The sequence below is a fragment of the Cyprinodon tularosa genome, unplaced genomic scaffold (genome assembly GCF_016077235.1).
Source record: "Cyprinodon tularosa strain WSP-4 unplaced genomic scaffold, ASM1607723v1 ctg219, whole genome shotgun sequence".
NCBI classification, from domain to species: Eukaryota; Metazoa; Chordata; class Actinopteri; order Cyprinodontiformes; family Cyprinodontidae; genus Cyprinodon; species Cyprinodon tularosa.
The window spans coordinates 701,733-716,854 of record NW_024038819.1 but is presented as its reverse complement, the minus strand read 5'-3'; the positions used below and the strand labels follow the sequence as shown (position 1 = coordinate 716,854).

Below are 15,122 nucleotides of genomic sequence, written 5' to 3'. Positions count from 1 at the left end.
TCCTTACCACCAGTAGAAGGAAACTATAGGAGCTTTCCAGTCCTTCTGCCTCTAACGGTGAACATTTACCCCCAGATTCCACATCCTCCGTCACCACCCTGCCCCGCTCACGTACGTCTGTCATGTTAATCAATGACATCCAACGTTACTCCTCCGCACGTCACTGTCCATGTACGTCTTCTCTGTCCGTTTTTGCTCTGCAATCGCACCAAACAGGAAAAAGAACAGCGAGGTGATCCGGTTTGTCAAATTAAAATATAGTAACAATAGATCGGGAACCACAAATTAGAGAATAATTCTTATATATTATAGAAAAAATATGAATTTAACAATAATATTGCGCATGCTCTTCTCGAGCTCAGAGGAAATCGGGGTGGAGCAAGACGGGAGGAACAGCGGAGGCTGTAGGCTTTGATTAGGGCAGGCAGTCTGGAGCAGAGCGGGCGGATACGGAGGATGTGGGGTTTCCGAGTTAGCCTGTCTTTCCAGAATCCTAGTATGGTTACCTAACCTGTTACTAGTTCACCACAATTAGTGGACTACCAATCATCCTATTAGTTGTAATGGTTTCTGTTTCTAGATGTCAGACCTTCTAAATACTAACATAGAAACAAGGCATATCTTGATACTACTTTTTATTTAAAATCCTGGTATTGCACCATTGAGTTTTGACGGACGCAGATATTGACCTTATACCATATCAGTATGAACGATGCATACTTTTATCCCTTATTTCATAGTGTGGAGTGAGTAAAAAAAAAAGGCCTGGTCCAGTGATATGCTGAGCAATTTCTTATTCACCAAAGTGCTCCAAAGGCTGGGCTCAATCTGCAGGTCTTAGCTCTCAACTATGATTTTTTTCTCAAACTGTTTCCCTGAAGTGAGCCACAGAAACCAATAACATGTCGATGTTGTTCAGGAGTGCAGGTAGGCGGATGATACAGCAGATGATGCAGAAAAGGAGACAGAGGACAAAGAGCTAAACTATTAACTATTCTTTTTGGAGGAGCGGTTGGAGAAATGTGTGGTGCAGCGTCGTAGTTATTTCACCTGTTACCATATGACCCGATTGTTGGATTTACCCAAAAAATATTTATTAATTCCCACATTCCGTTTTCCCTCCACTGTACACCTCTGTCTATGCTGTCCTCCATGTTTGTTCTGTAGTAATAGGCCATTTTTCAATGTGTACTTGTGCGTTCTCATGTGCTTGTGAAACGTCATCATCCTCTGCCCTAGTATTGTTCCTATTCACACGAACAGCAGGCCGAGATCGGACAAAGTCCCCGGATGTTGTTCACGCCCCTCCCTCTTTACCCAGCATGCATCAGAGCAGACTTGTCCGTTGTCATTACCCGATCCGTACCATCAGCTCATTTGCGCGTGCGCAAACAAAATAACTTCCGGTGGCAATATTTCCTTTTTCTTACTTTTTTATTCTTTTGTATTTTTTAGAGGCATGAGTTTCTTTTTGTATATCTTTGTATTTTCGTCAATATTGCATTTTCTAAAAATAAAAAAACAGAAATAAATAAAAAAGTTCAATCTCCTTGTGATAGTTACTTTGACTGCTCTGAGCATGCGCAAATATACGTCACACAGCGTATATATTTAAATTTGTTTAAATATTTGATTTACTCTGTACTTAACTATGCACTCTAGCAGTACTGATCCCACAATGGATTCATTTGCTACCTTTCGTGACCTGCAGTTTTTCATTGATAAGGGAACATTTCCCGAAAATTTGGATTTTTATTCCAGAAAAATGACGTCAAGCAATACAATGGATTGAATTTAAAAAGCATCCATTTCTTCCAGAAAAGTCTTCAATATTGTCTTTACGATGTAGTTTAGTATTCTTTAATTATTTAAGGATGTAAATAAAAATTTTTCAGTACCGTAATTACAATATTTTTTGGCGACCCGGAAGTTATTCTGTTCGCGCAGGCGCAAATGAGCTGATGGTACGGATCGGGTAGCGACAGCCGTTCTCCAGATTGACAGCTGTCCCAGCATGCACTGCAGCAGCAACAGCTTTCAATGGAGCGCTCACAGATCTCAGAAGATTAAGTTAAAAGCTCACTTTTCTGTTGCTGTTGTTCAATAAAACTACATTTTAAGATAATTTGAGTCGAGAAAATTATACCTCTGAAATACACTAAATGGCCCATTTACTGATTTAATGCGTAATAATAAAAAAAAAAAAAAAAATCCCAAGTTGAGAGGACCGCGGCAACCAGCGGAGCTAAGAGGGTAATGGCAGCCAGGTCTAACCACAGCCCGTCTGCAGCGACCCTCGCTCAGCATTGGACCACTGGCTCTGATGGCGATTTATTATTTTTTTTTCATTTGTGTTTATCTGACTGTGTGGATTATTATTCCCCCACTAAATTAAAAAAGTAATCATTCATTATTACATAGAGAGTCAGGAGGTGAAATGCAGCTCCAGATGAGCTGAGCGTGTGGTGACGTCATCAGTACGCTTCTGTTTCAATTAACCCATATTTATGCTGCGTGCTCCTGTTCTCCCGCAGTCCAGACTTTCCTGTGTTCTCAAGAACATACTTGGCGCGGACCGGAGTCCGTACTGGCATTCTTGTGAATTGAGAAACGGCAACAGTTTTCTTTTCCCCCTGTGCTGTCAGTACAGAGTGACGTCATCATCATGCTAATTTCAGTGTGGGTCACTTTGCTGTTCAGACCGCAGTCAGATTCCAAAAGTTTAAATCTGTATTTTATTTAGAACCACAAAAAAAATGTGGCCCTGATTGGTTTTGAAAAGTCAGAATCCCAGAAACGAGTTTCTTCCAGAAAAAAAAACTCCCCCCTGCTTGGTTAGTGATGGTGAAGTTGAGGCTAGTATTGATGGGGATGCCTGCTGTCGATGGATTTTTATTGGTCGATTAGCAGTGATTTTAAGAGCATTAGAAGAAATGTTTTCAGTTGTATAACAAAGGTCTTTTCTTAACATGAAGGGCTTTTTTTTTTTTTTTTTTTTTAGAAATCTGCTGAATTTAAGAAAATGAAGTACATTGTTTCACATTCTGCAGCTGGATGGGTGCCATCTTTGTGCTTATTTAAGAAGCTCTGAGTGTTATATATATATGGTGATGCCATCAATGACACATGGAGAAGGTTTTTGTTCTCAGTGTTCAGTGGAAGTATCCCACCCGTCCGCTGGCGGAAGACAAAACAGGCTTTGTGTGACACGAGGCTCTGCTTCCATCATTTCCATGCAGCTCAATAAGGATTGCTTTGTATGGTTATGAGTAAATGAAAACCATCATTTGTCACATCCTTTGGAGAATAAAATGATTAAAAATCCCTTTTCCTTGTTACCAAAACTCAGATGAAGGTGAAAGAAGCTACAGCTCCTGAAATTTCTCCAGCTGTTGAAACAAAATCCCTCCAGACTGACCAGAGAAACTGATTCAGTCGAAAAATAGACTTTCAGCTGGAGATTCTTTTAATGTCAAAGCACTGGGATAAACTAGATTCTATCTTTATTGCCTATAACCTGGCATGTATATAAAAACACTCAATTTAACACTTTCAAAATATAACCGCTCATTTTAAAGAAAAAAAAAAGCTGACAGTCAAGATTCAGTTCTTATCAAGTTCAATAAAGAGAAACTCTAGAAAATAAAACATTTCTTGTAGAGAAACAATTGTTTTTACCCCTAAAGGGTAAAACTGTTTTTTTTTTTTTCAAATTGGGCCCTTGATTTTACGTTATTTCATCATGTTCTACTCACCCATATAAGTTTTGTGTCATTTGGAGCCGTTCTGAAGATATTCTGTTAGGTTATATCCAAGTAACGACTTCCTGTGGGCAACAGTTTAGTTTGTGCCTTCAAGTTACTTGCCTATGGGCAAGTAACTTGAAGGCACAAACTAAACTGTTTATATAATATCTGAATATCTGAAGATATAACCTAACCGAATATCTTCAGAACGGCTCCAAATGACACAAAACTAATATGGGTGAGTAGAACATGATGTAATAACGTAAAATCAAGGGTCCAATGGAAAAAAAAAAAAACGGCGTTCCCCTTTAATGAAATCAGTCAAATTGTAATTAAATGACATGTTTCTCCTCTAAACATTGAGTGCAAACGTCCCGCAGGATGTGTCTGTCAACACCAGGATGAATGTAGCCCTCAGACAGGATCCTGCTTTTCTTCTAAGCTGGGATGCTGTGTGGACAGGATACTCCAGCAAAACATTTAACCCATTAAACAATAAGGCAACCAGAGGCTTATTATTAGCTCAGGCTGAGGAACACTACAGCGTTTTCCTGGCCACACAGTTTTTTAAAGAAAAAAAAACAAAACGTAGAGCTGTATTTCCCTTTATAGATTGAAATGACCTACTCTAAGTATTTATTCATAATTCCACTAACATTTAGTGAAGCTACTATGTTTGGAAGTCTTTAGTTTCGAGCCTGACCCAAAATACAAGAATATTTTTGTGATTGTTCAAATTAGGGCTGAAATATTTGATTACTAAAATCGTCAACTAATTTAGTAATTGATTCCTCGTAAGCTGAGTATAGAGACTGTAAAACGTGTCTTTGGCTGACAGAGTGACCCACCTTGAGCAGCAAATATGCCAAAATTGTAAAAAAAAGGAAAAAAAATTTTAAACATTTTGCATTTAAGATAAAAAAATCCCCCTTCTGTCTGCCAATAACCCCATTTACACTACCCTTTTGAATCAGTCCAATCACGGTAACCAAGATAACTGTTGAGTGTAAATGGTACACACAACTGAATTGGACCGTGCCAGACTGCACTAACATGGTACTAGTTGATCAGTAGGACTCGGTTCTGGCTTGGTTCTCGGGTAACAAGGAGCGCATGAGCAGACCGCGTCATATCCTTACAGTCAGCCTCTGTAATCAGGAAATTTTAGACATTCATGTAAATCCTAGTTTCCCTACCGTGCCACACAATTTCCAGTGATGAGCTGCTTAGCAGTGTGATGAACCTCATCGTCTGTCATTTCCACTACCCTTGAAAAACCGATCCATGCCGAGACCGGTCCGAGCTCGGATCAGTTAACCAGGTCGAGCTCGGTTCTGACGACCATTTACATCACGCTATCTCGGTTCCTCGACTCCTTGCCTCCTAGTGACGATCTGTGGTATTACGGCCAGTATTAAAGAAGGAAATCAAGCAGTTGGTGGCGGTAATGCACCAAAAGTTGTTTGCCAACCGCCAAAACACAAGAGAAAGAAGACGAAGGAGGGAATCAAGCAACTCAAAATGGCGGCGCCCGTCACATTGACAAAGTTATGCTGAATTATTATTGCTGTACTTCGGTGTCATTATTTAAAATGCCATTATTTAAAATGTTGCGTGGAAAAGATTTCGATTGTTGTTTATAGTTGAAGAAGAAGTTGTTCTTCTGTTTCTGGAGGGGCATTACCGCCAACTACTGGAATGGAGTGTGAATCGGGATGTGCAGCCAGACGGAGATGACGCGTTCTGCTCATGCGCTCTTGTTATCAGAGAACCGAGCCAGGGAAAAACTGAGCCCACCTCTGGAACTGGTCTGCAGTTAGCGCGGTTCTGTTGTGTCTGGCTCGGTTCAGTTCAGTTTGCTTTCCATTTACACACGATAAGTTATCTCAGTTACTGAGCTCGGACCGGTCTCAGCACGGTTTTTCAACGGTAGTGTAAATGGGGTAATTGTTTCCTGCGTCTGTAAGCCTTGATGAGACCATCGTTTATCGTATCCACTCCCCAAAAGCCGACTCTTCCAAGTAAATTCACCGAAGGCTGCCTTCTTCGCCGATTCTCTGCAAACTTACTAAATGTTACGGCCACTGCCATGTTGATTTGCTTGTTTACCTCTAGAGGGCAGCAGTACTATAGATTGTCACTAGGAGGCGAGGAATTGAGCTAGCGTGATGTGTAAGTGGATAAATGGAACTGAACTTGTTTGCTATCCAAGGAGCTGTTTGCTATCTAATTACTAATCCAAAAATAATCAACAGATTAGTCGATTTACAAAATAATCATTTGTTGCAGCCTTTGTTCAAATCACTGGGTTCATTTTTTAAATGCTGCAAACATGGAGAGTGTAAAACATAGTTTCATTTTTACAAATTGTTTTGCAGAAGTCAGTCGGTTACATGTTTACATATTAGCATGCCATTGGAATGTTTTATTGGAAACATGTTTACAAGGAAACATGGTAACATGTTACTGATAATGTCCTTCTGAGGGCCTGAAAGAGAACTTGTACTGAATCCATTTCCTATTTGGACTCAAAACCAAACATCCCAACATGATGTGTGGGTTTGCTTGCTCTGCTTTGTTCTTGATAGAAGCTCTTTGACGCTGACAGAGTTGCTCTTCTCTAAAACGACCACAGAAAAACCCTCAGACTCAAGAATGAGCTGGTTTGGACTGTTCAAAGCACCCAGAATGGATCTGCATGTGGTTCTGTGTGGTCGAGGCATTTCCATGATCAAGCTACAGGCTCAGGAACTCTTCCTGCTGCTGGTCCTCTGCTGCAGGGTGAAAGAGACAAAGTGAAATGAGTTCAAAATATTTCAGAATCAGACTCATTGGCCAAGGTTGTGTGCAGAAGAAAGACTTAGGAGCTCACAGTAAACAGATGCTGAGGTCATGTTTTTACACAACCAAGTGTCTTGGTTAAGATGGGAAACCTTTGAAGACGGGTTAGTATACAACAAATAAGATAAAAAGCCACGGTGGTAAAATATTTTTTTCCCAGGTCTGTCTGTGTAGAGATCTCTCTCTGAGAATCACCTCTCTGCCTCAGTCAGCGTAGAAACCGACCCACAGCATTTATTGCTGTGATTTTTTTTTTCCTTTTCTTTAGGCATAGATCTAATTATGTTTTTAATACTTGATCATTCTCTATCTGCTCTGGTTTGAGATGCTGCATGGACTCGTTAAGTAGCGCTTTGCTATGCTGGTAAAAATTCTCGGTCGACCAGGTCATACTCATTCAAAAAAATAAAAAATAAAATAAAATCCTCTGGACTTTCTTTCCAAGTTTGAAGACGTTTCGCTTCCCATCCAGCCAATTCCAAATTTCAGAAATAGTGTTGAGTTCGAGGCTTTATACCCCTGTTAACAGCAAATTGAAACGCACTTTCATCCGTTTCAATTTGCTTAGAAAACATGCAAATTGAAACGGACGAACGGGTCCACCCCTTTGGAATGGGGGTCCTTTACAGGGGAGCAGAAGACCTCGCCTATTCAGCCAGGCCAACAATTCCCTTTCAGAGACACACAGGTATGGGGCATTGCAGGCTAACAACAGAAGCCCAACAACCACCATTCCAAAATGGTGGACCCGTTCGTCCGTTTTAACTTGCATGTTTTCAAAACAAAAAAAACAAGACTTTGTTGGGCTAATGTATAAAGCCTCAAACTCAACGCTATTTCTGACATTTTGAAATGAAAAAGCTTCCTGAATGGGAAGCGAAACGTCTTCAAACTTGTAAACAAAGTGCAGTGGATTGTTTTTATTTTTTTTTTGGAATGAGCAGCAGTGATGGCCAGCCACATTACGCTCCTCAGTCAGAGAGAGAACGCTTATAAAAGTGGTATGGCTTGAATGAGTAAGGCGATGTATTCGATTAGAAGTAAGTATGGTTTTATCAGGATCTGAAAAGGATTTGGTTAGATGATGATTTGAATGCAAAAAATAATGCAGCCAATAACACTTTTATCCTGTAAAGATATGTGCCTTAAAACTATTAATATCAACGGCCATTAGTTCTGCCTTTTGTGCAGCACTGATATTCAATTCAATTCATTTTATTTATATAGCGTCAATTCAAAACACCTGTCATCTCAAGGCATTTTACAGTTCACCAGATCATCCAGTGAAATTGATTCAAAGTTTTCTATTTAAGGGAAACCAGTTGATTGCATTGACTCAGATGCAATCCCTCATATTCATGGATATTATTCCATACTGTTAATAAACTGAGGTACAATGGGCGGACAGCTTACATTGCCCAACCCCCCCCCCCCCCCCCCCCCCCCCAGAAAGCAAAATACCAGAAGTTACACTTGGCATGACTGCAGACGTGTCTTCCTTCGCTCTTTGAAGTTCATCTGCTTGCTTTGCTACACCCCAAACAATTCTGATAAGAGGCCACCAGTGAACAGGCGTCTGGAGTTTTACTCTTTTTGCCTTCAGATGATGCAAAAATTGAAGTGGGAATGAAACACGGCGGTTTTAAATAGTCCGTTTTGTCTTAACAGATCCAAACAAAGCAGCTGGAGAAAAGACTCTTCCTCTTCTGCTCCTTTCTGGTATTTGTGGAATCTGCTCTGGAACAAATAGGCCACTTCCTGACCCCGTCTATCTGACATTTTCTTGTGAGGAAGTGTAATGAGGTTCTAAGGATGCAGGAAATGGAGGAGGGGATCCAGCTTAATGTGTGGGAATGTGGTTTACAAAGAGGATCATTTCTCAATCTTCCACTTTGTTTTTGAAGCAGTTATAATGTCTTTAATTTTGGCTTTTATAACTTTTTTATTATGTGGACTTTGATTTTTTTGATTAAAGCTGATTAGGGCGCATCCTAGCCTTTGTATTACAACAACAGATCACTAAATCTCACAAAGGATTTAAAGATTTATGAGTGTGACAGTTTGGATAATTTTAGGGTGAGGTTCTGTAGAGTTATAATTAAATGTTGTTGAAATTGTTGTTTAATCAAAAAACTTGTTTACTGTGGTGTGGTGTTCTGTAACCTGTCCAACTGGCTGCCTTTTAGGACAGACTTTTAGAATGGAAAGTGTGGTTCAAACTCAAATCGTGGTCAATCTGTTAACTCTGCACACATATGGAATAAATTCACGATGACATCCATTTGAAATTTAACAATTTATTAATGGTAATTTAACTCCAGGTCAAACATATTTTAGTTAAAATTCTTGACTTAAACTAGCGAAACTCACATAAAATAATTAGTTACTATTAACACATGCTGGTAGCGACAGTAGGGAGGAAAAACTTCTTTTTAACAGGAAGAAACCTCCAGCAAACCTGACTCAGTGGGGAGTGGCGGCCTAGTGGTTGGGGATAGAGCTGGAAATCCTGAGGTTCTGAGTAGAGACTGACATTTTTTCGGGAATACCACGGGTCACGGGATTCCCGTGGGATGGGAGTCAGTATTAGTAACGATCACGTGATTGGGATGAAACAGGATTAAACATTAACGGGAGCAGACGGGAGCGGGAGCAAACCAATAGTAACTAAAAAAAAACTAGGATCGATGAAAAAATAAAATAAAACAGAGAGAAAAAAAATCCAGTACTGGCGCCGCCATTTTGTAGTTTTTTTCCTTGAAGCCTACACTATAATGCGAGTCAAAAAAACGACACGACCCAAAAACCAACAGTGCTTCCGCTCTGAGTTTTTCACCCGCGCTCAAAAACAACAATGGAGGGACCAACAGTTACTACAGTTAGAAACAGGAACTTAACTGACCCTTCATAGAAATTCAGATTCAATGTATTGGCAGAAATCTTATTGAAGACAACAAGAATGGGAGTGGTGCAGGAGCGGGAGTCAGTCTGAATGGGAGCGGGATGGGAGTGGGAGTAATTTCACCAGGAGTGGGACGGGACAGGAGTGAAAATCCACTCCCGTGTCAGTCTCTAGTTCTGAGTTCAAGCCCCACTCCCACAAACTGCCACTCTGGGTCCCTGAGAAAAGACCTTAACCCCACACTGCTCCCTGGGCGCCGCACAATGGCAGCCAGCTGCTCCTCAGAGGGACGGGTTAAATGCAGAGAATTAATTTCGTTGTGCCATAAAACAGCAGCATCTCCAACTTTAGCTGAAGATGATGGAGAACCAGCAGGATTTCAGCCTCAGATGGAGGATGAAACATTAAAAGTGCTACAGGACAGCTGTGGGTCAGAATGCTGAGCAGAAACTTCTCAGGCTCTGCCCAGACCTCTCTGGTTTAGCTGATCCCTCTGCTTTGCTCTGGCTACTTTCTTGGATTCTATCTGTGCGCTGAACCTTGATCTTTAACTTCCTAACCGCTCTTAAGTTTTTCTCTTCTTTTCTCATTATTACTTCAGTGGAATTGGAGTAAAGTTGGTGTAAAGTGGAAAAATAGGCAAAAATGCAGAATATTTTCCCCTTTAAGAATCCTTTTCATTGTAGGATTACACATTTCCATTAGCTTGGCCATGTAACCTTTTTCCAGACCAAAGTACAGTAGAAATACTCTGGAGTCGTAACTGATGTGTTTGCCAGTTGTTAAGCACCTCCTCTTATTCAGGTTCCTTCGATTGACTGCACCCTGCAGGAGGAATTAGGACTGTCTCTGGAACTGAGCTTTACATTAGCTGATCATTATAAGTGGGACAAAGCTTAAACTCTTACATTATAAGGACATTTGACATCTGTAGCTTATAATTAACAGTACAAGCTTGTAATCCCCGTTCCCACTTAATTCATACCACCTTCACAGCCTCAAATCCTCCTCTTAATCCTGAGCTATTTAAATACAAGCTGCACTTTCCTGCTTTCTGATGGCTGCTTGTGCTTTAACTGGATGTTTGGATGGCTGGATGACCCCTCCCCCCCCAAATGGAAAATTGTTCAGTCAATAAGTTGTTTTACACCATAGGTCCTTTTCATCAATGTCCTTGTTAATGTTCTGCTGGACATCAACAAGGTGTCTTCAGTCAGAGGCTTCTTCAGGACTGTTATTAGACAGGCTGCTAAAGAGAGATGCTGGTAGAAGAAAAAGACCGAGTTAAAAAAAAAAATTTTACCTTTGGAAATAAAATAATTTTGAGTTGAAGTTTTAAGATAAACACAGAAGGAAGTTATCATCAACATAAATTAACTAAGAGAGGCTCAAATGACCATTTACTTGCTATCAATGTTTTCACTGATGGTGATCTAAGCACCAAGGGTCATAACTGAACTCTTTCCATCTGGAAGTAGGAAATAACGTAAAGCTGGACATACACTGTTAGATTTATTCCCCTTTGTGGGACGATTTTCCAAACGTGTGAGAATTTTTTCGATAGGGCCAACTTTCAGCCCCATCGTGCGTTGTGTAGCGTACAGGGGGTAATGAGGGGAATCAGGAATCGTAAGGTCGGGAGAAATTCAGACATGTTTGAAATTCAGTCGGATGTCGTAATGTGGTCGTGGACAAATCCTGCTGCTCAAGCAGCACTACAATTTACCAGAACCTCGAGCACTGCACGTGCAAACGAGGGAGTTCTTCTTCTTCCAGATTGATGAGTCCCACTAGCGCCATCTCTCGGAGCTGAGTCAGACATGGTTTTTAGACATAAAGTGTGTGCAGTTAGATCGCATCAGAGCGTCGGGTCGCACAGTGTGAGAAAATACATCGTGAGTTGTAAACTTTTAAACCCTGCAGTTTTTTCATACAGTTTGAGTTGTAGCTGGGTGCCATGATAGAAAAAACAAACAGTTTATGCCCGGATTAAGCCTCAGAAACTAAACTAATGGTGCGATGGTGAGAGAGATTTCATAGCCGTCTGTGCTACATGAAGCCATGTGTTCTGCAGGAACTTGCTTGATTAAAAATTTTTACATGGATCTTCTTTGTGCATTTTGTTTTAATCAAATAAAAAAAGATTAAATGGACAGAAATAATGAACAACAGTGCAAACAATTATGAAAGATTCATGACAAAGAAAAAGGGGAAAAAAGGGAATGGAGGTTGGGATTTCAAACTAGGCTTACAGCTTCAGAACCGGCCTGTTCAATAATTTAATCATCTAAAACGACTTTTTGATTTCTACTGCTTCATTTATCGATAAGTCACATTCTAACAGAGGAAAAGGTTAATTTTTTCTCTTCCTCCTGCCTCACAGTAAAGGAAAAAACCCAGAAAACTTCCTTCTGTCGAGCTGAAAAACCCAGCATTAAATATAGGGAGCATTGAGTGAATTAAACCATTAATTTAACAGGTCAAAGCTGCATTAACTTTTCTTTTTATGTAAGCAAACCAACTTTAGCGGTTGGCTTTAGGGTTAGAGGCTGACATTCTTCCATTGTTAAGAGGTTCGATTGTTCTATTTTCTGAACTATGACCAATGAAATACACTGGAAAAAATCTTAATCTAGATAAGTCATTTTTTCCTAAAACAAGTGTGATTTCTGTTGAATTGAGGAGGGAAGTAAATCTATTTGCCATTGGAACAAGACAATTTACATTTAAAACAAGAAAAACCCAGTTTCATTGTCTTATTTCAAGTGTATACTATCTAATTTCCTTATTCTGAGAGTAAAAATCCTCATCCCATTGGCAAATCATCTTATTTTTCTGCTCAAATTAAGGGTAAATGCCCTTTATTTAAAACGTTTTGACTTATTTCTAGATCGTTTTTGCAGTGTACATTTCTTATTTAAGTCAAAAATCACAGGGGATGAGCTAGAGAGCATTTACCTCTCAGAGGGAATGCAAAGGTCAGCGGCCTGTTACCGTCCCTGAAACAAAAAGGGTCGGGGATAAAAATATAGATAAAAAATTGACACTCTAAGAGAAAATACACATAAACAAAAAGATTTGTAGTTTATTTATTACATTTTCTAAGTTACTAGTTTCATTGGAGAAAAAAAAATCAGGTTAGGCATAGAAATCAAAGTTTGGTGAACTTTAAAGCAAAGCATAAATGATTCATTCAAAGGAATAAAGTTAAAATTGTGTGGAAGTTTGTTTCTTTAATATTTTGAGTTGTGCCAAATATTTTTCTTCCATTGCTTTCACTAACTCCACCCCTTATTTACACCGTTTCCTGTTACAGTCCTGAAAGTCTGAAGCTTTTGTGCTCAGCTGCCTGAATTATTAATCATTTTTCTTGCTGTGACTCCTTGCTGTCATAATATTAACTGTAAGACGGGTTAAAGCTTTAGGTGTTTCTTTGGTGTTTAAAGCCAAACCAACCCTCTTGACCGTTTCCCTGCTGCCATCTTGTGGTAGAGGTGCTGATAAATGGATAATAATGTCTCATCACGTTGGTTTCTCCTGGAATGTTGTAAACACAGAGGTTAGACACCCCCTATGCACATCAGCATCACAGTTCAAAGTTCTCCTTTAGTAACATTTCCGTGGTGATGATTTCCCCTTTGCAGACTGTCCATTGCATTTCTGATGCACCCCCTCACTGGAGGGACATGTTTGATTGCTGTTGGACTGTAGTGGGCCGGTCTTTGGAAGGCGGTGGGGCGTCTATATTTATCCTACTCAACCACTTGTATCTCAACAGCTGTCCCCACAGCTCTTGTCTGACCACTGACTGAAATAGCTGAGCTATCAGAAGCCCTCCCCCCTGGTTCGCTCTCTGCCTCTTGGTTCTACTTTGTTTCTTTCCAGTTAAGTCAGTTTTCATTCCCTGTATAAACTGACTACTGAGAACTACTTTTGTTTCACCTACAGGTAGAACATCTAATTTTTTTATTACTAATGATGCATGACAGTAAGAGGAAGGTTGTTTTTTGTGGTTTCTTTGTTTTTGTTAAATTGGGTCCGGCGATGAACTTGGTTAAGAGATTTTCATCTGAAAATCCTCGTTCTTCTATGGTGTAGGATGGTTTCTGTGGGTCTATTCGTCTTCTGGAAGGCTTGTACTTTAGCCTTAGCCCCCTTCATGCGTCCAGATGTCCTCTGTCAGGTTTGGCAGTGATCCTCTTTAGGATTAGAGGTAGAACCGGACATCAACCGGCTGATATATTTGGCCGAAGTTAGTGTTTATTTTCTACATTTTTTGTTGTGTTGGTATCGGCCGATTTGTGCATGTGATGGCCCGTCATACCCGGCACACCCTCCATTTGCTGCCCATGGTTAATATAGGCCCAGATATATCAGATGCAATCAACATAAATTATTTAGACATCAAAACAATCTGTTTCGATGGATCTCTGAACAGCACCCTGTGCAAAAATGCATGTTGCGCACACACATAAAGCCTGTTGCAAATGCATAAAGCATGTTTCACACAAACAAATCTTATCACACTCAAATAAATCTTATTGTTCACAAATAAAACTCACAAACTCTCCTCTAATGGCACTCACAAATAAAACTTTTTTTACAAACTGGCCTTAAATGTAGCACACGTACAAAAATTAGTTTTACAAACCAGACTCTAACATGGCACTGAAAATATAATTTGTAAATTGTCCCCGAGGACAAAACGAACTCTGCTCGGATACAAAACAGCCTCTCCTCGCGTACGAGACAATTCTTCACACTCCGCGGTAAGTTTCTGCCAAAAGTCACGTGATACATGGAGAATTGTCATGCTGACTAACTACACAACTGAATTCGAGCTGCGTTTCCCCTGCATCTCCGCACAGCGCAGGCGGCACAATTAACCGTGCATGCGTCAGGAAACGTAACAGCCACCCTGTGCTCGCGCCACAGGGGAACTACGGAGAGCGTGAAGGATCAAATGTTAGCCTATATGGAGAAAGGGAGAAATCGAGATGGATGGATGGATAAATGGATGTTTCAGTATCTATAACAACCCAAACAGACAGGATTTCAGATTTAGACATCCCCAGTTGTTAATTTCATACACTCACCAGATCTGAACGCCCTTTTAAAAAACTTTGGACCCATGAGTAGAGGTAATGCAGCCTGATGATATTTACACCGCATCAGATACCGTTCCCCCCATGTTAAACAGGGAAAACGCTATCTGACGGGGTTTATAGGCCCATCGGATAGCGTTCCACCCATGTTAGACAGGGGCAACGGTATCTGACGGGCCCCGTCAGATACCATTATCTGACCGTTCACCCTGAAATTAATAACTGGGGATGTCTAATTCTTAAATCCTGTGTTTGGGTTGTTATAGATACTGCAACATCCATCCATCCACCCACCCAACCACCCTCTCCGTAGTTCCCCTGTGGCGCGAGCTCAGGGCAGCTGTTACGCACGTTTAGCGAGCATGCGCGTTTCCTGTCGCTTGCGCTGTGAATCGTGCCGCCTGCGCTGTGCAGAGATGCAGGGGAAACGCAGCTCGATTTCAGTTGTGTATGGCGCCTCCTGCTGTCGGTTAGTCAGCATGACAATTCTCCATGTATCATGTGACTTTTGGCAGTGTGAAGAACTGT

The 15,122-nt window shown here is 40.6% G+C and overlaps 1 protein-coding gene across 12 annotated transcripts in view; it reads left to right on the top strand.

Moving 5' to 3' along the window:
* The window catches only part of myo18ab (myosin XVIIIAb), a 98,466-nt gene that overhangs the window by 8,070 nt on the left and 75,274 nt on the right, over positions 1–15,122 (top strand). The window contains exon 1 of one of the 12 annotated variants that reach the window (XM_038285995.1): positions 13,289–13,437. The exons of the other annotated variants lie outside the window; for them this stretch is intronic. The gene's annotated coding sequence lies outside the window, so the exon portion shown is untranslated. Of the gene's footprint in view, positions 1–13,288; positions 13,438–15,122 lie in introns of those variants that run through there. 12 annotated transcript variants of the gene reach the window in all.